A 25,177-nucleotide genomic window follows, 5' to 3' on the forward strand; every position below is an offset into this window, starting at 1 on the left:
CACCCTACATCAGTGCCCAACTGGACTAATGACCTTGTGGCTAAAGCAATCGGAAGCAACAACATGTGCCATAGCCGTAAGAGTAAATCTCTATTAATGACATGAAAGAACTAATTAACTCAGCATACAAGTATTTATATGCTAGAGCATATAGTATAATTACAGAAATATGTATTATATAAGAAATAAAACAGCACGAATATTGAGACTCGCTTGGATTCAACTTTGGTACTTCAGTGTTTGAGGAGGTCCACTATTTCTATTATAAGATTTAAAACACGTTGAAGTAATTATGAAGCTTAGTTGTTAGGTTTAATGATAGTTCTTATAATACATTTTTTTTTACCATAACTCTGTATAATTACAAAATGTAATTGTTGGGGGCACAGCTTTACTTGAGACTGAGAGGTGATCATAAATAGCAATGTAAATACCATATGTAGATTTGCTGTTAGTTATTTATCCCCGTAAAGTCATTTATTTTATTTTCTTTAGCTACTTATTTGCAACAAATTAGGGCATATCTGACAAAGCAGGAGTTTCTCAAGGGCAAAGTGATCAGTCCATACTTATAAGCATTCCAAAGAAATCAGCAGATAACTCTATTTTAATGAAGCTTTCACTAGACCAAAGGTTCTTGCATGATAAATATGCTCCCTGTTGTCTATGACTATGAAATTCCAGACCACCATGTCACATCTTTGTGCCTATGTGCTTCTTCCCTCCATGAATACATAGCTGTCAAACATAAGCAGCACTGTATTCATAGGTGTGTCGCTAGGTCTCTGTGCCCTTCCCAAGCATACATCATTTATAGTTTCCATGGAGAATGTTTCCACTTCGCAGAAAGCGTTGAATAAAAGTGTGAGTTGGGAGGATTAAGGACAATGAGAAGTCTTATCTGTGTAGGCTAGGAAACAATGGTGGTCCACAAGGCACCAAATTTCCCCTTAACACACCTTAGCTTTTAACTTTTTTTTAAATTCACCTAGAAGCCATTTTGTTTAGTATATGGGTGCACACTGTGTGTTAGTTCAGGTGTGGTTTGTATGCTTTTCAACCTGTTACTCCGGTGTGAGACTGTAGTGATATACCAGACACATGAACTGAATTCCACAGTCAGTTGTGGCAATAACCCATTTTATCAAAATAAGATAAACATGCTTAATAAGATTTATTAACAAATATTTAGGTAAATAGATACTGACAGGAAACTTACCTTATAATATGTCAGCAGTGCCATGCCCGGAACCCAGTACCTGAGGATGGCATTTTTTCACAGTGCTATTTTTTGAGGTCTGTGCTTTTTAAGGTCTTACTGATTAATGAGCAGTACTCACACACATATATACGGTATGTATAATACATACGTAGAAAGGAACCAAACTGTTACATCCATATGATAAAAATAAATTGTATTACAATTTCATAGATTCATAAAACAACTGACAGAAATAAATGTTGTCCTTATACATTTTTGGATACAATTTGGCAGGATTTTCGAGATTCCCTTTCTCTTATACCTGGGACACAGACAAGAGAGGAGGTAAAGGTGAGCCGTAGCTTCACTTCATTCGTATTGTATTCAGCCATTCGTGGATTGTTCCTTACCCAAGAGCATGGACCATAATACTAAACCAGAATTCTGCTTGGATATTCTGCTTTCATAAAAGCTTTTTGTTTACTTCAAAGAAACTTGAATTTCTTTATGAAAAGGCTTGTATCTCAAAAACTCAATAGATTAATAACGTAAAAGAAAGTTGAACAAAGCAAAATGCCATTCTACTCATGTTCAATGACTCTACCAACTTTCCCCAAATTTTCTTTTAAAACGTAGTTTAAGTTTTGCCTCTACATGGACTTGCCAGCATTTAGATGCTGAGGTTTTTTTTTTCATTCAAAATAGATGCTGTTTTTTTATACTCAAGTTTTTCACGCTTAATAAATTGCTCAAACATTCAAATTCTTATTTGAGTTTTGAATTCATTTTAGCACAAAAAAAACTTTGAACCATGGTAAAAACTCAAATTCAAACATTGATAAATCTGCCCCCTAGTGCATCATCCCATAATAAATGGTAACATGGATGTTCACTTTAATTTTTATTAGTAGGATGATTTACAGCATGATATAAACCCCCACAAAAACAAGTGATATCTTCTCCAGACGGACACAAAAAAATACAATTTATTGTTCCTAAAATAATAAATAATCAATAAATGAACATGGAAGCCAGCCTAGGGTGATAAATAACATGCTCTATTCTGCTACAGGAAATAATTCAATAAATGCAATATCTTGCATGCTCTACAAATCTTTCAAATAATTCAATAATTCTAATATCTTGGATACTGTACAAAACTGTATATAAATGAAACTCATGCCACATCTCCAGATCTACTTAAATGTAAATCAACAAAATTACAGAGGGTGCAACTATAATAAAATGTCATCCTTGTTGAGGTTCTTTTTTATTACTTTCTCATATATTACGTTGATTTATATTTTTGATATATCTTTTAGGAAGATTTTAATTGTCACCAGGTCCAGATTTGTGGAAAGGCCAAAAGGCTTTGGCCTACAGCAGCAAAAAATTAGGGGCTGCATGCAGTCCAGACACATGTGCCTTGGGAGCAGTGGGGACTGGGCACTGAAGATTTTGACAGCATCTTTGTCTATTGCTCGACCAGTCCCAGTGGCAGGTAGAAAAAGACTTAAGAGCAGACAGGTGTGAATGAACATTAGGGTGCCAGGGCATCTTGGTTTGTTGAACAGCAGCATGAGTTGTGGCTAACCTAGTAGTGACATAGTTATTACTAAGCAGTTTGCCAAGAAGTTGGGGTTTCCCCAGAAAGAAGGAGTAGGAGCAGTTTGCAGGGCTACTGTGGAATATGTGCATCTTCAAGGTAGTATGACTCAAACCAAGAGTTCATTTTTTTTAAAACCCTTTTTTTTCCGAAAAGGACATGAGTTTAAAAACCGCAAAAATAAATTGTATTTGTTAGGAAGGAGATGGGAACAGATTGTATGTAGGAGTACGTTGTATTTCAGTAAATGGTTACAGAGTGAAAGTTCCCCAAACTGGTAAACAAACATTCCATATCCGGCCACTGAGCATATACAATCCACTATGCATGTGCCCATCTATTATAACTACAAATCAGAGCATGTAGAGAAAAAAACATCATGGTATTTGCTCCGAGCTCAGGGTTTCATCTATTTAAAAAGAAACAGCCTCCCTTTCAGCTTCAGGTTTTCCTTTTAATCTATATAAAGGAAATATACAGAAGTAAACTGTTCAATGTGCAACTACCCCCTTTTTGGCTCTGCAGTGCAACCATATGACTATATGACTGTTGGTTGCTTGATTGTTGATCAACCAAGTGGGAGTGGACATTTCCAACTTGTATTTCCAGGGATATTTCTTAAAACTTTATATGAATATGGTTCTTTATTATTTTCTAAATAAAGGGTACGGTACCTTACAGGGTCTTTCCTTTCTGTGGAGCATCATGCCCCAGGTTGCTGTAACACTAAGCAAAAACATTTAAAAATAAAAAACCAGAAGGGTTGTTTTGCCTTCAACATGGATTTATGGCTTAGATTTAATCAAATACTTATATGACATCCATTATCTGGAAATCCATTATCTAGAAAGCACTTCCTGTCGTGTTGTCACAGTGTCCTCTTTTAACAAGTAGCTCTTCATTTTTTATTAGATTAATTTTTCTATGTTAAAACAGTACCTTGAACTTAATGCTAATTAAGCTGGCAAAAGTAACTTAAATATATAAATGCTTTTATTAGCTTTAAATCACGGGGTAAGAATTTAAGAAAATCCTATTATCTGTAAAACCCCAAGTCCCAGTCATTCCAGATAATATATCCTATACTGGATATTTCAGAGAAAAAGCTAACCAGTAAAAAAAATACTTCATTCAGAATGGATTCCTTGGAAAAAATAGCATTCTCATATTTTGAAATTTTCTCCTTTAGGGCAGAAACACTTCTGGGCCGGTGTGGATCCCAGGCTTCCTGGAACACATCCACACAGATCAGAGATAGCAGGCCAAGAAGGAAGGACCACCCCTTGCCAAATACTATACTAAAGTGTGCTAGGGTGTGGTTTACCTATGGTCCAATAATAGAGGTATACAGTATGTAAATACCAAAATAGATACATGACTCCTTGCCTAGTAACAAGGAGAAAAGGAAAGGTAGGGTTTAAAGGCATAGGGGCACATTAACCCTATGGGTCCTTACACTACCATAGACTTTATTTTAATAAAATAATGCACATTTTTTAAAAATGATTTCCTTTTTAACAGTATCTTGTAACCTGATGGGAATTATACTGCAAGATTCCATATTGGTGACAAAAAAATCCTATTGGGTTTATTTCATGTTTAAATTATTTTTTTTTAGTAGTTTTATGGTATGGAGAGCTTTAGGGAAAGCAGATGCTGCAATAGTTGGTTGGCCCAGAAAGTACAGGGGGTCCAAAATTGGAACTTACTGGTAAGAAGTTTAAATATATGTATATGAAAAATGTAATTTTCAGTGATATAATACTGCACAGATAAGATCAGAAGTAGGAGACATTCATGCTAGAGCTAAATAATGCATTGTTAGTGTAATTGGTTGATGGTAGAGTAGGGCTGTATAGAAAGCAATTGTACATTGCACTCTCAAATGTCTCAGGATAAGGATAGAATGATGTGAATAGTGCATATCAGGAGATGCAGAGTGGATTCTGGTGGAGGATTTAGCCTCATTAAACTATGCTGTCCATGCTACTGGGCAGATTATAGGGACATTGAGAGAAGCCTTGGGGTCTCTATTTGGGAAATATTGTTCTGAACCAAATTCTAACCTTTTAGCTTAAAGCTGCATTTATAAGGTACTTCTAACATGGAGATTGTAATAAATATTGGTGCTACTTAGATATCATTATCACATTAGACCTGTGGGTTTCAGACTATTGGTTAAAATCCCCTTCCACTATCTATAAGTCTAAGAGCACCCTTAGTTATATTACTATTACAAATATATAAAACACTGCCATTCAGCAACAGATTCAAAATATCTTGGACAGCAAATAAATGCTCCCCCAAATCTAACTGGCCTTCAATCTGGGTTTCTTCGAGTATACAGGAGAGTATATAGGACTTGTTTTCATATCCCTCTCTAACTGGCCTTTGGCCCCACCCCGTTTGGGAACTGCTGCCTATGGCCAGGAGCATAGAACAGATTGTCTGCTTTTCTCAATCTGTGTTTTGTACACAGGTGGAGGAAAGTTGATCTGCTTTCATGCACTCCCTCCTGACAGACATGGCGTCACCCTGTGTGGAGCTACACTGAGCGAATATTAGTGCAAAAACCGCAAAGCCATGCATTTTCGTGTCAATATCCGCTTAGTGTAGCTACACACAGGCCTACATCATGTCTGTCAGTTGAGCTACAAGAAAACCGTGTGAAAGAAGATCCGCTTTCCTGCATACAGAACACCAGAGAAAAGCAGACAATCCTCTCTGTGTGCCCCTTACCTTAGACTATGTTTTGTTGTTTCTTGTGCTAACTAGTGAGCATTCCCTTTGTCTTATGCACATTTTTGGGGGTCCCAGACAGAGGATGTTTCTAAATTCCCTCTAATTCACTTTAACTTGTTATTCTCCAGATGTTGTTGTGCCTTAAAGTGGAATCTTTATGGGTATCATTGGGAAAACTGGTGGAACTATACTGGAACTGCTCGCCTTGTGTTGAGCAATTTGTGTATGTTGAGCAGTGTAGTGCACATCAGCAAACAGTTAAAGTACCAAGCCATAAACACAGCATGCAGGGAAATAGCTCCTGATGGATATAAGATGCCAAAAACTTTGTTAGCAGTTGTATAAATTGCTCATGTGCTGAAAAGAATGTGGATGTTTAAGGATTATTCCCCTAAGCTACACTTAATATGAACAGTTGTTTATTTGAGTTAAATTCTGACATCTCCTTTTCAAGCAGGAATTTCAGAGTGTTCAAAATCAGTTTGGATAGGGTCCAGAGAGGAATAAACTTGTTTCCTTAAAGTACAGCTCTGTAAGTAGTTCTACATACTAACATAGTTATTGGTGTTGAAAACAGGCACGTCCATCTAGTTTCAAACTTTCCTAAAAGAATCCATTTCAGTTTGCAGTTGATCTAGAAAGAGATAAAATGTCCTTTCCAATCTCCCTCAAATTGGTAAAATAAAAACTTTTCAGACTCCAAAATGGCAATCAGGTTCCAACTTTTTCGTCTGCTTTAAAGCGTGCTATAGAAAACAGAATCAACTAGCTCAGTATGTCTCTTGTGAAGCAGTAAATGGACCATGTCGGGTGAGTTTATTCTCTTAGTAAAAGCATTTTTTTTATTTTGATCTGGAGTTCTGGCTTCTCTAAGTGGTGGCATCTGCCTCCCTGACAGGACTTGGGCCATTTACCCAGAACCCATTACTGCCTCTTTAAGAATGAATGTGGGTATATTTAAAAATGTGCTGTTTGCCCTGTGTGCTTAATAATGAATACATCATAATGTCAAAGACCTTCGTGTAAAGATACTCATAATTTGCTGATGATGGACATACTGTATCTTCTTGTAGGTTTCACAGACCTTATTTGGCAAGGAATTATACTAGTCCATTTGACAGCACTCTAATAAATTAACCAAATGGATTTATTTAGCCTATAGGACTCTTGGTCACTCTATCAGAAGGAAATCTTTAGAACTTATCTCCAAAGTCCAATCAAGATGCTTCTTAGCAAATATTACGATTACAACCAAAGTGACAAGACACACAAGTAAATGGAAGTATATCAATGACTAAGAAATGCCTTTCAGTCCTGGAGTTCAGGTCCCCATACACGGGCCGATTATAGCTGCCGATACGGGTCTCTTGGACTGATTCGGCAGCTTATCTGCCCGTGTAGGGGCAGAACCGAGTGGCCTAGCTGACCAATATCTGGCCTGAAATTGGCCAGATCTCGATTGGCCAGGTTATAAAATCCTGTCAGATCGGGGACTGCATCGGCTCGTTGCTACCCGATATCGCCCACCCGTAGGTGGGTATATCGGGTGAAGATCCGCTCGCTTGGCGACATCGCCAAGCGAGCAGATCTTATAGTGTATGGGGACCTTTAGGAAAGAGATGCAAGGAAGTAAATCTGGAACCCAATTCTGAGCTATAAAAGGACATAAATCTAAGGTGTCCAAATAGCAACTCTCTAGCTGTTATATAGCTACGACTCAAGTAATAAATCAGGATATGACTCACACCAAATTTAACAAAAGAAAAGTTGAACTTTTTATATCTTGCAATAATAACAAACATCTTCTGGTTTAAAAGAGGTAATTGGGCAGTTCTCCTTATAATGGCAAATTTGGCAAAAAAAATTGAATGTTCAAAGAATAAAAAGGCTGTACTGCATTCCTCCTAACTCATTTTCCAGATGTGTTGCCAGTGTTCTTGCTTCCCTTGAGCAATTTACTCAAATCTGACTGGAAATTGTATGAGTGTACTAAGTGTCAATCAGAGCACAGATTTTTAACCTTCGTAGATTTGTGTCAGAGGAAACAGATACTGAAGAACAACTATCATTTTGAAAAAAATCTATAAAATTGCTATGTGTGTGTATATAACAGACAGCCTTAAATTTTTCAGGTTGTGGAACAAATGATAAAACATCTAAATAACTCATACTGAGAGTTACTGGTAGATTTCACCTGGCTTTGACTCATTTGTTTGAGGTCGGCTTTACACCCAAGCTTGTACATCATTCAGCCCTACCTAAATCACTTGCAGTTTAGCCTAAGGTTGGCCATACAGCCCTTCCAGGCTTCCAGGGGTGATGTGTATGGCCATGTATAGAGCTTATCTGCCACACATTCGGGTAGGTTAGAAAATTCCATTATACAAGAAATGTGTGCATTCATGTGGTTCTTTCCCTAGTGCAAATGACTGGAACTGCCTAATTTTGCCCAGTGCAATGGTAGACCTCATCACAATTAATTTAGGTAATATTTGCCACCCATGCCCAGCCCTAGGGGAACTTTACTGTGCGGTTTGTGCTCCCTGTTCTTTTAATAGGGTTGGAATGGTTCCCTCTTTCCAATTGTATGGGAATGGAGATATTAAATGGTTTGTGGCCATGCAAATTGCTACTATCCTGCAGTAATATAGCACCTGGTATCCTGTAGTTTATTTGCTTCCTTTACATAAATTGTTCCAAGCCTGCCAAGACCCAATCTACCCACAGTTCCTTGATTCCTGTACCAGCAGGCCATATTTTCTTTTTAATGTGCTCACAGTTTGGTTACCTTTATCCTCCCTTTGAAATCCTCTCATGCATTCAGCGTAACATTTATTACAGGGAAATTCCCTTTTTTATTTAAACAGACACTGATTCTAAAGGTTTCTTCACTTAAGCCTACCTGTATCTCAAAATACCAACATATGTCTTGCATTTAAATTTCCAGAGTTTAACACTCAACTAGCGTAACGCATATCTTAATGTAATACTTAACATGACTCTATAGAGTATTGGCTTGCTATGCAACATTCCACTGAAACTGCCCTGATTGATATGGCAATGGTTTTCTCATAGTCAAACCGAGATTGTTTGTTTACAGCTAGGTCTGAGTTATATCCGACCTCAAGCCAATTTAGCAATATTTCTTATACTTCCCTAGCCATACTGCATTGTTCATTGAAAATGAAATTCATTTGAATGTACACAGATGAGATTTGTTTGCTGGTAAATGCATAGCATTGTAGCATAATGGGTAGTGTGAAATGCAATCACAGGTACAGAAGGGGTAACAGATATCCTTTCCTGATTCTTGCAGGGCCAAAGCATATGTAAAGTAATATAAACAGAACTTGCTGCTTGACCCTGAAATGGAAGATTTTCAACATACTGGGGAAATGAAGAGAGCAGGGTAACATTGCCAGATTGGCAAGCAAAGCAGCATTCTATCTGTGCCACTGTAAATATAGAGAAAATATTTAATTCTCTATGTAACTGGAAGTTCTACCAAATATGTAGTGGATACAGAACTAATATTCCCTAGGTAAATAATTGAATACAACAGGCCCATGCCATGTCTCTGATATGATCCAATATTAAGACTTAAGGTTGACTTAGGGCAGAGATCCCCAACCTTTTTTACTCATGAACCACACTCAGATGTAAAAAGTGTTGGTGAGCCACACAAGCATGTAAAAAGTTCTGTGGGGAGGCCAAATGAGGGCTGTGATTGGCTATTTGATAGCCTCATTAGGACTTCTGGCCTGCAGAAGGCTCTGCTGGAAGTAAAACTGTGTCTCTGCACTTCAAAACCTTGCCTTCAAGCCAAAAATGTAACAATGGGCACCTACTTTGAGGCCACTGGGAGCAACATCAAGTGGGATGGGGAGTAACACTAGTTGGGGATCACTTACATAGGGGATGCCTCTAGTTGCCACCAATTATTTGCACAGTGCTAAAGTCTCATTGCAGGCTCTGCCTGACATATTTGGTTGACCCTGCAGGCACTAAGACATTAATTCTCAGATGCTAAGCCAAACAATTTGGGGTCCACATTTTTATATTAAGCTAAATAACAAATCCTTGACAAAATATTTGGCCAAATACCAGACCAAATCCAGCCCCCAATATTGTATATTTCAATTTGAGAGAAATTTTAAAAATCTAGATAATTTGATAAAACATTTCACCCTCAGTTATCCTGTTTTTAAGCCCCATGCCCTTAAGAGTTCTGACTTAATTTAACTGAGCACTTGGATTCAGTGTATCCCTACCAGTATAAAACTGATTATAAAAAATAATAAATGCATACAAGTGGATCTAAGATAGACACCTTAGTGATTAGATCCCATTGGAGCCTACAGGATGGGACAATATCTATGCTGAAAGTAGTCCAACTATAGTAGGATTTTCCAACAATCTAGATCAAAATCATTGACTGAGCCCTAGATCCATATTTGATCACGGATGCCAGAGATACTGCCCAATGATTGTAAACTAGCCTAGCTGAAAATATAGACCCATGTATGCCCTGCTCTAAAGCTACCTCATACAATAAACTGATTTTTTATTCTTACCCAATAATGAAATGAAAATAGTTTAGGTGTATAACACCCACAATTGTACTTGTAAAACCTCCATTCCACTGCATAGAATGCCTCAAGAGACAGAGGCAGCAGGTCCATCATGAAGCTAATTTATCAAAGTGTCAAAAAGCTGTCAACTCACTAATCTGCACCCACAGTGATAACAACAACTCTATTTATTTGGGGTGTGGTGAATGTCTTTCATCAGCAGATTCCTCTGCAGTACACTCCTTCAGTCAACAGAAAAGCAACAAAGTATATAATGTGCCTGGCAAAATAACAGCACAAGTTCATGAACCATATATATTTTTAAGCAAACATGTAAACATATGAATAGATACAACATTCCAGCTACTTGTATAGTGCACGGTATATTTCTGTGATCACAACACAGTTTACGGTCTCTTAAAGTGTTTGTCCCAGGTAAGAAAGAACACTGAGCGCTTTTTATTGAATATGGCGGGCTAAATTATGCTTATATTACACACGCTATTAAATCTCAGAAAGAGAATTTCAGACGTTTCTGGCTTTCTCTTTTGTTATATTACCATGTAACACAACTCATGGCCTACTTAAACAAAGTGATCTTATGTTAAGTGACAATGGCATGTGAGCTTAGTAAATATTGTCTTTATTCTCAGTATGATCATTCTAAACACTCATATGGCAACTGTATTGCTGTTTGAAATCCGGCTTAGGATTTTATTGCTTAAGTACGTAAATAGACTGAGGGTAAAATGTAGAGATTACTTTGAAAAAAAAAATAGTTTTTCTAGCTAACCAAAATTCATAGCTAGTGTGGAAGGTAAGATTAGAACAGCAACATAATGCATACACTAGCTATTGCTAAAGCTGAAAAGCTAACCTGTAATCTTTTATAGAGATGTAGTGTCATTCCCTCTTTTAATTGAAACACATAACAAAGGCAACAGGGAATGGTTTGGGCACAGCACCACTCCATAGCAATAGGGCTGAGCAACAGTGTGCAGATCACAGTTATTATCATAAAACTGAAAAATGGAGACAAAGCAAATAAAGTGTATTGTGCAGGATCTGGCAAGTCTTTTGTGGTTGGTAAGATCATTTCATGTGCAACATTATTTGCAACTTTTCTTCCTTTTTTTTTGCTCAAAAACTCCCAATGAAATTGTCATCCAGCATGTAAAATCATATACAGTGCTTTTATTTGACTGAATGGCAATAGCAATGTAAAACCCATAGCAGCTTGGGGCATTACACTAAAGGGGTTATGCAATTAAAGACGCCACATTTGTCCAGATGCAGGAACCCATAGCAACCAATCAGCAAGAAGCATTACTAGTCACCTGGTTCAAAGCAAACATCTTATTGGTGGCTATGGGTTACTGTTCGTGGGCAAATGTAGTGCCTTTTATCATATAAGGGGGTTAATGGCTTATGTATGTTCTTGTCTCTGAAGTGTCCCTGTAGCTCTCATAGTTAAATGTATTATGCCTAGAATGAGTTTGCTCTATTAATTGGCAGAGCAAGGCAATGGCACCACTGTGAAGACAGGGGCACTGCTGCCATGAGGTGAGTTGAGGTCAGAATTTTGGCTCTTCTGGTGCAGGGAGCGCAATAGAGCTCTCTGCACTAGCGATGCACCCCCACTGACGCAAAAAGCTAAATGCGGGGGGAGCGAGGGGGGCAGCATCAACTTGGCTGCCTCAGGTGGCTAGGTGCTGAATGGAGACCACTGAGAGAGAGTCTGGCAGGTTGTAAGATGTACCTTTAAGACTACCAGCTAGTGGTCCAGATTATCTCTAGTAGTATTGTTCAGGGAGTAGAATACTAGCCTGATTCCCTTTTCTTACTGTGGTCTCTTCACTTTAGGCCAGTTATTCCTAAGGGAGACTACCGACAACTATCAATCCTTAGTTGGAGCACAAGGCTGCACTTCCTAGCTACAGCTGTCTAATGTATATTTCTAGAATATACTATGCCAGTTGCTATCCTACTGCTGTCTAATCTCGATCATGGCGTCCCTGTTGCCCAACTTCTCTAAGGGTTTTGGTTCCCTTAGGGAGAACTCTTTGCTGGGGCCTTGCAGGCTCCCCTGCAGACATCCAACCTGTAAGGCATGTGAAGGCTTCTAATCACTATATTAAAGTTAAACAGGAAGTGGTTATGCACTCCTTGGGCCAATGGGGAACACTAACCCTCACAGGTACTAAGACTTATAAATAGAGGGAAATGTTATGTATATCATAGATTTTCAAGCCTTAGGACTTAATTAACCCTATGGGTCACTAAAGCACAATAAAGTTTTTTCTATTCACCTGTCTTCAGACTGGGTTTAAGCTCCTATTTGGGGGCCCAAAAGTCATAGAACCTTTACGTCATAAATTACAGACATATTAAATTCTTGTGGACAAGACAAGACAAAAGCCCATAAATTGCATACACAGACTATAACTGCGAAAACTGCATACATAGACTGTTACTGCCATAATGTAAAAGGCAGGTAGCAGCCAAACAACAAGAGACCTGGGCTTCAAGTCATGATATTAAAGTGAAACAGAAAATGGTTCCATACTCCGTGGACCAATGGGGAACACTAACCCTCCCAGTTACTGGGACTTAGAAATAGAGGGAAATACTTTGTATGTTAGGGATTTCCATGCCATTGGGGGAGTTTATGCTAAAGCACAATAAAGTATTCTAAATGAATCTGGGTCAGATGTTTATAATGTTTTAGCCAACATTTGGGGGCCAAAATTCAGTCAAAGCCCCTTTACATCATAGCAAAAGCAGTATTAAACACTTTGTTTAAAAAAAAAGACAAAAAGCGTAAACTGCACATACAGACTGTAACTGCCATAATGAATATGAAACCGTTGGTATATTCACTGATCTATACAATGGGCTCCATTGTTAGAACGATATTTACACACTACCATATATACATGTTCTCAGAATCCATACTTTGGGGATAACAAGATAAAAGATACAGAACTTCCTTTGTACAGAAAGCAAAATGGCTTTAGCATCACATTTATGCTGATTCATTTCAGTCTGGTGTACAGAAAAAGGGGGTGGATGGAAGATCACTTTCTGTGGTTCAATGTGGTAAGACCTTTAAAGATCTCAGTTTTATCTTACAGAGCAAACTGTATTATTCTTTCCCTCCATTAGAACCTATAGGCAGATGTTAAACCTGCATTTATTTCCACCAAACAGGGCAATATTGTCATTTATATAGCAACATTTTACAGGAATTGGTTCATCGCTATCCCAACTATTTTGCATTTCTTTTCCTTTCTCTGTGATAGCACAAAGTGGTACTGTGAGTAATTTGCTTCATTACAGAATTCTTTTCATTAAAGATGTTCTGATTGATGATTAATACAGAGAGGTTGTTTTTTCAGTGTGAAACAGAACACTGGTTTCACCCATTTCACTTTCACTTTCAGACAGTGTGAATCTGAACTCCATTTAACATTACAGCCTGCATCGCGTAGGTGTTTGTTGGCACACAGTGGCCTAGAATATTAGCGCTTATCTGCTTTAGGGCTCTGGCACACGGGGAGATTAGTCGCCCGTGACAAATCTCCCTGTTCGCGGGCGACTAATCTCCCCGAATTGCCATCCCACCGGCGACAATGTAAGTCGCCGGTGGGATGGCACACGCTGCACAAGCGACTTCAGCAAATGGGCGATGTTGCCTCGCGATGCATTTTCGGCGATTTGCCAAAATCACACCGCTGCATGTGCCATCCCACCAGCGACTTACATTGTCGCCAGTGGGATGGCAATTCGGGGAGATTAGTCGCCCGCGAACAGGGAGATTTGTCGCGGGCGACTAATCTCCCTGTGTGCCAGAGCCCTTAAGATGTTTTTATTGCTGCATTAAATGTTTGCATTACATTCACAAACATTGGAATTTTAGCTATACCAAATGAGCATAGAATATTTTAGCTCACCCACCCCCAACAAATATCTGGAATGGGTTAAAATGCAATTGCAAATTAAAATAAAAATGAAACAACTGCGTGAATGCTGAAAATACACTTTGCATTGACGTTTATGGCAATTTGCGGTTGCGGATGGTGAGTTTTTTAGTTTTTATGATTGCGATTCCATGGGTCTTAAAAGTCAAGAAGAAAACCTAAATCAATTGATCATTAGCCACAACAAAGCAAAGTCCTGATCCCAGATTTTAAGAATTTTTCTCCTTATTGTATTTTGCATCGTTATAAAATAATTTAACATCGCAATCCCACTGCAGAAAAAAAGACAGAACTTGGCTACAGAACCAGAATGTAAAACACCTCGAGACAAAAAAATACCCCAATTTAAGTTCATGCATTTAAAAGTTATTCTTTATTTTTTATACCCCATATGTAATTAAAGGCACTAAGTTTGCCTAGAAGCAGTAACCCAAAGCAACCAATAAGATGTGTGCTTTCGAACAGGTGACCTGTAAATGCTACCTGCTAATTGGCTGCTATACGAATCTGCTAGGAGTTTTCCGCATGTGTAAAACCACAGCACGCAGGTTGGAAAATTAGAATATTGCATGAAATAAAAGGATAAAAAAACGGGGACAGTTTCACAGCTTGGGGTCCCTTCCACTAATGAACATTTTTTCTAATGGAAAAAAATGCACTGCAGTAACCACCCCCAACTGCACTTCCCAACTATTATTCCTGATAATTTACCATAGAGCTCCACTACCTCCTCCACTTTCACTACAAAATTACACATTCTTATAAGACATTGACATAATGCACGCCTTCTCAGTGTCTGCCTAAGTGGCACTTACAATCTCAAACCCGTATTAATTTCCCACAACCTTTGTTCTTTAATGTTCTTAACCCTAAGGCAGTGATCCCCAACCAGTGATTCATGAGCTCCCCAACCCCTTGGATGTTGCCCACAGTGGCCTCAAAGCAAATGCTTATTTTTGAATTCCTGGCTTGGAGGCAAGTTTTGGTTGCATGAAAACCCGAGGTAGCCTGCCAGTCCACATTGGGGCTACCCAATAGCCAATCATAGCACTTATTTGGCACCCTCAGAACTATTTGCATGCTTGTGTTGCTCCCCAACACTTTTACCATTTGAATGGGGCTCACACAAAGGTTGGGGACCCCTGTCCTAAGGGATGCATCTCCTGCTGGAGAGCCAGATGCCCTTTTAGCCTTACTCTAAAAAGGTCCCCAAAAATCCAATGACAGAATGGGATGATCTGTAATACTGCGGTAATATAATACATGGTCTACAGTTCATAGCAGCCAATAAGTTACTTCCATTCAAACAGATGACCAGTAATTTGGCTATGGGTTACTAGAGCTTTGCATCTTGTATTATCATGTCCCCATATAAAACTGCATCCATCTACTGTAAATGCAGAACTGTAACTCATTACAGTCAATGTTAATCTTAAAAATTAATACAAAATGTTCATCTTGGCAGTAGATATCGCCAGACTCTGTAGCACTTTATGACATAGACAGAGAATAATTAAGCTTATGGCTGATTAGTGTTCCATCTGCCATTATCTAACCTGATGATGTTTGTTAAAGGTAGAAAAGGCATTGACGTGTCTTTGGATTTATTGCATGGTTTTTCATTTTCACTTTTTCTTTATATCCATGATTATTCATATGCATCTGGGAAAAACCTGGCTCTTGTGTGTTTCTCATGTTAAACTTATTTCGAAGAATATTTATTCATAATGACTCATAAAGCTTTTGAATTTACTTCTACCATTGCTAAAATATATGGGTTTTCAAGTTGAATCAAGTTAAATGTAAAGCCTGAAGGCATTAATGAAAACAATAATAGATTTTAATGTGCTGTCTCACCCTGTATAACCCCTAGTGCTGCGTTTTGGTTTCTAGTAGCACCAAGCCAACAGTAGGTGAGTAAGTAATGAATGATGGGAGAAGTCTTGGGACTGGGGAGGCTGAGCTAATAAATAAACTTATACTGTATATGGTAGTTAATCTTTTTTTTGGGGAGGCTAAGCCTTTCTAAACTCTATTATTCTCTACCTATGTTCTAAATGTCTATTCATCTACCAACAAGGTGCATCATCTAATGATGATGCACAGCGAATCTGTCCCATTTTGCTTTTCTGAAAAATTTGTGAAACGGTGGAAAATTTGCGAAATGCGGCTACCACAGGACTTTTTTGATTTGCTTGACTTTTTTTGGCATGACTGTGACTTATTTGATGCAACTGCAACTTTTTTGACACAACCGCAACTTTTTCCTCACAGGGCAAATGTTTAGTTGCTGTGATTTTTTGTGGCAGTTTCGTAAAAAAATTAGTCAATGGCGAAATGCAGAATTTCACCACGAATCCATGCCTGGTGGAAAAATTTGCCCTTCACTAGCATCAGCAGATGAAATTTTCAGTTTAGACAGATCAGCTGTGATCCAGTATATCATAGGAGAGTTTGTTTTCCTTCTAAGGCAACTTTGGGCGACTTCGGGAAATCGTAGCAACGTGTATGCCATCCCACGGGCAATTTACATTTTTGCCGATAGGATGGCATTGCGGGTAGATTAGTTGCCCACGGCAACGAAGATTTGTCGCGGGGCGACTATTTTCCCTGTCTGTCGCTGCCCTTAGTAACTAAAGAGAATCAAAAGTTAGAAAAGAATTTTAATGAATCTGTATGTATCTGTATCCATGGAATCTGTATCCATAGGGGTCTATTACTTCAGGTTGAGAAAAGAAATTGGTCTACCCCTATTTTTATTTTCTACATTTTTAGCTATGAACCCAGGGGCCTTATGTACTTATAGGAGCAAAAACAGATTTTTAGCATATACAAATTATCAAATACACGGCCACATGTAAATCACTAATCCAGTTGTTTAGCAGCCTATTGAAAATTTGCTTCTGAAGGTCCCAATAATGGGGCCTTTTGCTGAAATTAAGGCAATATGCTTCTCTGTATCAGTCTGTTACAAGAACTGGAGGGAGACAGAGACAAAGGATAAACATAAAATGAGATATACACAATGTTAAATTGTTATTAAAGGCAATACCTACTTATAACTCGCTATACTCTCACTCATGTTCCTATATGATACAAAGTTGTATAACTCACACCTGATTTACACCTTATCAAAAAATGAGGATCCTCAGTGGCCAGTGTAAAAAGGGCCAAGGGCGTTACCGGTACTTAGTCATAGGCAGTTGTGACCCCATGGGTCATACACCCCATATGTTATACACTGCTATAGAGTTAGGTTTTGTGCAATAAAACATTCTGTTTCTATGTTATAAATTGTCATTATTATTGATGTTAACATTACAAAGGTTTACAGAAAATGGTGGTATATATGCCTACTCTAAAATAACTTTGCAGGATTTAGTATTTAGAGATTACAAGGCAAAACTTTAGCGTCTTTATACTATACTGACTACAATATATTATGTAAATGTAACATTGGATAGGGTGTCCGGGGCCAACCAGGGCTTCCACCTCAGGGGCCCCAACACCCCCTTAGTGTCTTTATACTTGACTGACTGTCTTCTGTAATATACTATATAAATAATGGATATTCAGCATTGGACTGGTGTTTCCCATACCCCTTAAGAGGTCCCCGCCCAAGTAGTGAGTTCCTCCACAGGCCGTACCCAATGCCTCCCTCCCCCTAACCCCGAATGTACCTTTTACTTCTCTCCTTTGAGGCCATGATCAGGGAGGGGTCAGGGGGAGTGCCCATCATTTCCGGTTCAAAGCAGGTCTTGGTCGGCACGGCCCACTGGGTTTTTCCCAGTGGGTCCCTCCAGCCCAGTCCAACCCTGCGGATATTTTATATTAATATAAAACATAACAGACTGCGTACCTAGCTAAGACTTGCTACATTAGCACATTCACCTCTTGATACTATGGCCTCTGTTTACTGGCCCACTGGGATACAGTGCTTCGGTGAGGACCATCTCTTTTCTCTCTTTCTCTAGATTTGATTTATCATTTTTTAATTTACCATTAATTTTACATTAATGTGTAAGTTGGTGTTATTGATGATTTTATTATGTGCTATAAATCAGGCCAAAGATTAAATGTCAGTAAAAAATAAATTAGGTAAAAAGGAGGTCTTTCTCACAAACAGATCACACAAACAGTTTGTAAAGCTCTGAATAAACAAGATCTGGCAGCTGAGCCCAGGTTTTCAGAAGTCACAGAAAAGACTTTAATACTCACTGGTCCTTTGCTTTAAAAAGCTGGACACATGCCAGCAATGGCCCAACTTGCACATGAAAAAAGCCACCACTGACTTAGTTCCACAGTAAAAAAATAACTTTAAAAATCAAAATGTGTGGGTTTTTTTCTTAATCAGTAACTCCCGCTGTAATTCTGGCAAGGAGTCACCTTTCCTACAGAACTTTTTTTCAGCCTTTTCAGTCCTGTCTTGTAAACTGCAGGTGCAGACTGCAGATGGAAGTGCTGGCTCTGGTTGGCTGCCAAGTCCACAACAAAACTGAATTGAAGAAAGCCAGTTTGGAATGATAATGCTTCAGCTAAACACTGCATTTCCTGTATCTTTAAAAGGCAGTGAAATAAAAAATGCAGCTTAATTTTTGGAAAGATTATTAAATTTGGTGTTAATAAGAGATATCATAAGTAAGTGAACACATTTGAAGCCATGTAATTAATGTACACCAACCATGTGCAAACAGTGGCTGTCATTTTGTGAGCTACATCTTGCTGGGTTCCTTGACAACTACTGGATGGGATTTAGCACGTCCCGAATGTTAAAGTTCTTTCATGAATAATTTAATACACATGACCATTCCTTTACAGAACAGATTTAGATTATGTTTCCATATATTCTTGCCTTCCTTCACATGTGTAGTAAGAGGCATAGTAAGCTAAATAGATTGTATAATTAGATTAGATTAAGCCTATGCCCTATTAACAACCAGTGTTGTACTCTAAACCCCTCTGGGTACCCATATCCTTCAACCAATACATGTTGGGTTGGGAACTAAAAACCTTCATACTAGAGTTATTTATTTTACCTGCTGTGGTGAAATATCTAATTGTTGTAGTTAACTGTCTTGCTCACAGCAAATAATTATTCTTTCTGTGCATATTATTCTAGTTTTCAGAGCCAAGCCAAGAAGCTTTGGCACCAAAGGCAAGGGTAACTACTGTATCTATGCCCTTCCCCACAGTCCCACGACATCATTACATCATATAGATGAGTTGTGGGTACAGACCAGTCTAGTGATGAGCCTCCATACCACAATAATTATATTTTCTGGATTTGCGTCCCGCTTTCTTTTCCAAAACTAGCTGTGTCCTAGGTAGGGGCACAAATTATTTTTGCTAGTCAGTTTTAACTAGGTCTAACTTATGTGTATTATCTTCAACTTGAGTTGTTCCAGTAGGCAGAGACATTTCTACAATGGCCACCTTCTTACTTAAAGAAAGAAGAAAACATCCTAAGCAAAATCATGCAACTAATCGATCAAGATAAAAAAAAAAAACTTCCTTTAGAAACACTTTTTTTTGCTACAACTATTTTAAACCGTGTAAAATTCTTTTATCATTGAGTTCAAGCCACAATCTTCTTCCCTTGCATGATACTAGTTTCTACTTGCGGTTGCACGCCTTCTGTTTTCTCTCCCAATCGGCTCTGGAATCAGATGCAGAACTAAAAGGGCAAGTCCTACAAAGGTCAAAAAAAAAATGTCAAATGTTTGTTGTGATAGCATAAATACTGTAAGTGGGATGCATATCAAAGGCCGATTGGGAAAAAGCCAATATAACTTTAAGCAAGAAATAAAAACAGTGCCAGATGCTGTAGAGAAAATGTTGGGAATGTTTTCTTTGATGTGCATTTTGCTTTTGCACCAGGGAATCTTTGATACTTAGCGCCCTGTTATTGGCTAACATGGGAGGGCAGACAATATTTCAAGGGAAACAGCAAGGCCTGGTTACATTGTCTAGCAAGGTACAGCCAGTAACAATAAACAAACAAATCACCCATTGTTACTGACCGTGTTGATTTCTAACTAAATGCTGGCCAAAGGCAGAGGACTCTCAGCAGATAGAAATAAGGGCATATGATTACATGGCAAGGCCCCAGTTGATGCTGTTAAAACTAACCAAATTATTTTATTTGCAATGAGCATAGTGCTATTGACGTTATATCATACATTAAGTTGAAAACGTAGGAATGGTAACCCATTCTAATACACAATGTATTAAAGTATACAGTATCACCAATGTAACCAATTACTATGATAGCTAGAAATGTATTATAGGTACTTTTCCGATCACACACTCTCTGGTACATGTGTACAAGAGAGTGTGTGATCGGAAAGGTACCTATAATACATTTAGGCATTGCATAGGCATCGCAGCACCCCCATATTGTGCACGTAGGACAGATATTAAAGTGAAAATGCATAGTATAGCATTTCCATCCCAAAATCCACTTTGTGAGATCAGCCTTTTCTCTGCTGCCTTTAGGGCATTGTCACAAAGTGATATAAGCATTGATGCTAATTAAAATAGTCCATTTACATAGGGACTAGATGTCTGTTACCTCCGGATAGACTGGACAAGACATTTTAATGGTTTGCACAGTATGGAGTAAAACAAATGTACTCTCTTCTAAATACAGATGGAGGTTCTTAAATTGTCAAATATTCAGATGGGCTGGTTCTAGATTAGAAGAAATGGTACTCCAACCTCACAAGGGGCCCTTGGGGGAAATGCTTATTTCAGAAATGTTCAACCTGCAGCATTACAGTGTCAGTGTACATTACAATCAGTGTCCTTGTGTGAGTCCATTATAGTCCATTGCAATTGTGTTTATCAGTTCATAAAACCACAAAAGTATACCAGGGATAATGCATAAAACAAGCCTATCCTTGGTTGTTGGTATTCCAAAAAACATTCCGTACCAAACATCGGTACTGCCAACAAAGGACACTGATTGTGACAATTTCACTTTAAGAAGGTGGGGTAGGGGGAAGGTATATGTTCCACATGAAGGTACTTAATCCCACAATGCCTTGCACTTGTACACTTGAGAAAAGACTCTGCCCGAGACATGTAGTGTACTGACACTGCTAATGAAAATTGCACTGCAGTTTTGAAATGCTGCCTGGAGCTGTTTTCTTCCTTTTTTTGCATTTGATTTTTGGATACACTGTTGGGGTGGCTCACAGACACCTGGAATCCACAGCCATATACTTCTGATTATTTGCGCTGAAGCGTAATTCAATTTTTTTGTTCACCAAACCAGAAGAGCCACTGCTTAATTATAGACCTGGATCCAATCCCTTCTATCTTCCTCAGACTTTTGTTTAGGCCCTTGTGCAGTATCCTAAAACTGTTGTCTGCCTTTTCATATTCTGTTGTGGCAAAGTCCCATATATTCAGATGCAGAGCCATAGCACAAACTAATGAAAGAAGTAATGATAGTGCAGCACAAGAAATAAGAGGCTAGAACTGTTTATTCTCCTTTGCACAGAGGATATGCATGCACTACTCATCCATCCTTTGGCACCATAACAGACAGCAAAGACTCCATGATGATTAACATTTTTGGACTGGTTGTTACAAAATTAAGCTCCATAAGTACCCGTGGGTGTATAACATCTGGATATAATGGCATTTTTCAACTTTTTTTTACTTTTTAATCTGATCACATTTGGACTTCATCCTGGGTCAATCAAGGACATTTTAGGTCAAACCTTTTGCTACAAATTAATTTCTAGCTCAATCAAATCTGTTATATGTCTCATAATATGGGACCTTTTTCACAAATCTGCCATTTCCTGATGTGAGAAATTTAGGAGAAAATTGACTTGAAATGGAAAATGCTCCAAAAATGTTTCAGGAATTCAGATAAAGAATAATATGGCAATGGAAAACTCTTCTAATCATTCTGTGCATTTTGCTGGTTTGATCTACAGTTTGGATACCTTGTTAGGAAACACTGATATTGTGTTAGAATGTAATAACAACTAGAACAGCAAAGGAAAGCTAATGTCAATTTTAAAAAGTTCAACTTTTTACTTTGGTTATATTTAAAATAATTAATTAAAATGAATTGAATATTGGTATGATCAGACAAGGGGATCCTGAGTTGAAAGTATCAACAATATACCAATTAATAATGTCTCTAGCAGAAATCTTTGTTAAAAAAAGGTTTCGCCAATAGAACAGATCATTTGCAAAAAAAAGGTAGTAATACATAACTCACAGCAAAATATTAAAAACAAAATAAAATAAATGTCTCTTTAGGAAGATACTTTTTTTCACCTGTTGGTAGCTGTCTGTATAAAAAGCCATTTCCTGTTTATGACTAGGAAAAATGGCAACTCTCAAAAGAAAGATACATTAATAATAACATTATAAAGAATGCATCCTGGTTAACTTTATTTAAAGTTTAGGTCATTGATATTACAAAACCCCCTATATGGCATAAGAGTATTAAACATAGAAGCAACATAGGATAAGGCCTAGGGCACCAGCCTTACGAGGGAGAGGTGGGGTTAGAATGGGATGTTATAATACTAAAAAAAACATTTTATAGTCCCAACATATCCAAAAAATGAAAAGTAAGAGGGTTGTTAAAAAGTTATTTATTAAGAATAGCTCTAGAAAGGAAAACTATGGGACAGCGGAAAAAAAAATGGGCACGGCATATGCCAGCAGGGGCATGATCATCCATAAATGAAGAGTACAACACAAAGAAATACACCCTGATGAGCAATATTCCAAATTATAGATCAATTGCTTATGAGTAAATCTTTACCAACCCAGACGCATTGGCACATTAAATGTCTTCATGATCACTCCAGCTTATTTTGGGGCTATGAGTAAAGTAAATGTACTTAATTGTTTGCCCTGCTTGCCAAATAACACCTTGAGATGCAAGAGGAACCAAAGATTAAGATTCAACAGTTGACAAATTCAGAGTAAGTGCCTACCACAAAGAAAACAGAATTAAAACTGGCAGGTTTCCAAAAGATATCCGCCCTGTATAATGTGTTCCAGTGAACGCTCAGTATCCTCTTGGTGAACCTGCTGGCTCAGTGCTTGCTTGAACAGGATCTTCAAGAACAAAAGAAAAATCTCTTCTGTTTGTAGGAGTCACGCTAACATCTCATATTTAAATGTATTTTGTTTAGGGCGTTCTACAATAGGGATGAACAACCTTTACCTGCCCCGTAGCAGTCGTTAAACTGGAACTCACTCCATTCTCTGGATTGGAAATTGCTGGAGGGCCTCGGGGCGGGTGTTTCATATAAACAAAAGGAAGGAGAACCATCTCAGCCTACTTATTCTGTATCTACAAGTCTCAGAAATAAGAAGAAAATCAACCACATTAAAATATTTCACTACTTTACCCATTTAAGTACAATAATTACAGCACAAATATTTTATAATGTTTCTCTTTATGATCTTGAAAATCATTCTCTGGAAAACATTAGAAATTTCCAATGCCAGCAACCTGAGATGCCAAATTTGGAAGCTCTCTTACACTCAGGATGTGGTTACTTGTAATAAGAATTATGTTTGTGTCTTACTGCAGTCTACTAGAATTCAAAAAATACAATGGCATAAAAAATTATAATCCATTATATAATCCAAATATAATCCCTATTTCAACTTTTTTTTACATTTACCCACAAATAGGATTGACTGAGGGCTCATATTTCAGAGGCAGATTTATTATTATTAAAGGGGTTGTTCACCTTTGAGTTAACTTTTAGTATGATGTAGAGAGTAATATTCCAAGACAGTTTGCAATTGGTTTTCACTTTTCATCATTTGTAGTTATTTCAGTGTTTGTTCAGCAGCTTTCCAGTTTGGAGTTTCAAGCAGCTATCTGGTTGCTAGGCAAATAATTTAAAACTATAAAAAATACATAATGAAGACCAATTGAAAAGTTGCTTAAATTGACCATTCTATAACATACTAAAATTTAACTTAAAGTGGACCTGTCACCCAGACATAAAAAGCTGTATAATGTATGTATGTATATCTTTATTTATAAAGCGCTACTTATGTACGCAGCGCTGTACAGTAGAATACATTAATACAAACAGGGGGTTAATAAGATAATAATAGATAAATACAAAGTACAACAATAAATACAGATAGATACAAGATAAATACAGCTGCAATAAGTTAAGAGTCGAGGACACAAGAGGAAGGAGGTCCCTGCCCCGTAGAGCTTACAATCTATATGGGAGGGTAACTTACAGACACAAATAGGCAAATATAAGTGCTGTAGGTTACAGTGGGTGACACTACAATATAAGTGCCAGTTCCCAGATCAGGTGCTGGGTGAGTGCTCCAAAAGGTAGTCTTTAAGTTTAGTTTTAAAAAGACTGGGGGAGGATTCCCTCCGGAGGACATCAGGGAGGGCATTCCAAATGTAAGGGGCAGCAAGGCAGAAGGGTTTAAGGCGGGAAACAGCAGTAGTAGTGGGGGGGCGCAACCAAACGATTGCTCTGCGAGGAACGAAGGAGTCGGCCAGGAATTCCTTGTCATGTTAAACAAGAAACCCAAATTCATTTCTATATTAACACATCCAAACCCATTAGAAAGGCATTTAAAAATCCCAGCTGCCAATCATATATTGCCTGCCCCGCCTCTATGCCTGAGCCACAGTCAAAGGTAAAAACACTTGGAGAGCAACACAAGCGTCATAAAAGTTCATGGAGGAGCCAAATAAGGGCTAAGATTGGCTATTAGGCAGCCTCTATGCACGCTATCAGCTTACAGGGGCTTTATTTGGTAGTAAATCTTGTTTTTATTCAACCAAAACTTGCCCCCAAGTCAGGAATTCAAAAATAACTCCCTGGTTTGGGGGCAATGAGAGCAACATCCAAGGGGTTGGTGTTGGCAACATGTTGCCCCTGAGCCACTGGTTGGGGATCACTGTTCTGGTGTGTAGTTAAATCTTGCTTGGTGGGGTAAGTGCCCTTAGCATCTAGATGACTGTTTAAATGCTATAGTTGCTGATAAAATACAAATAGATATAAAAAAACAAGACAACTAATTTAAAAAAAGTTGTTTTTATGGTGCA

Source organism: Xenopus tropicalis, chromosome 1, assembly GCF_000004195.4.
Source record: "Xenopus tropicalis strain Nigerian chromosome 1, UCB_Xtro_10.0, whole genome shotgun sequence".
NCBI classification, from domain to species: Eukaryota; Metazoa; Chordata; class Amphibia; order Anura; family Pipidae; genus Xenopus; species Xenopus tropicalis.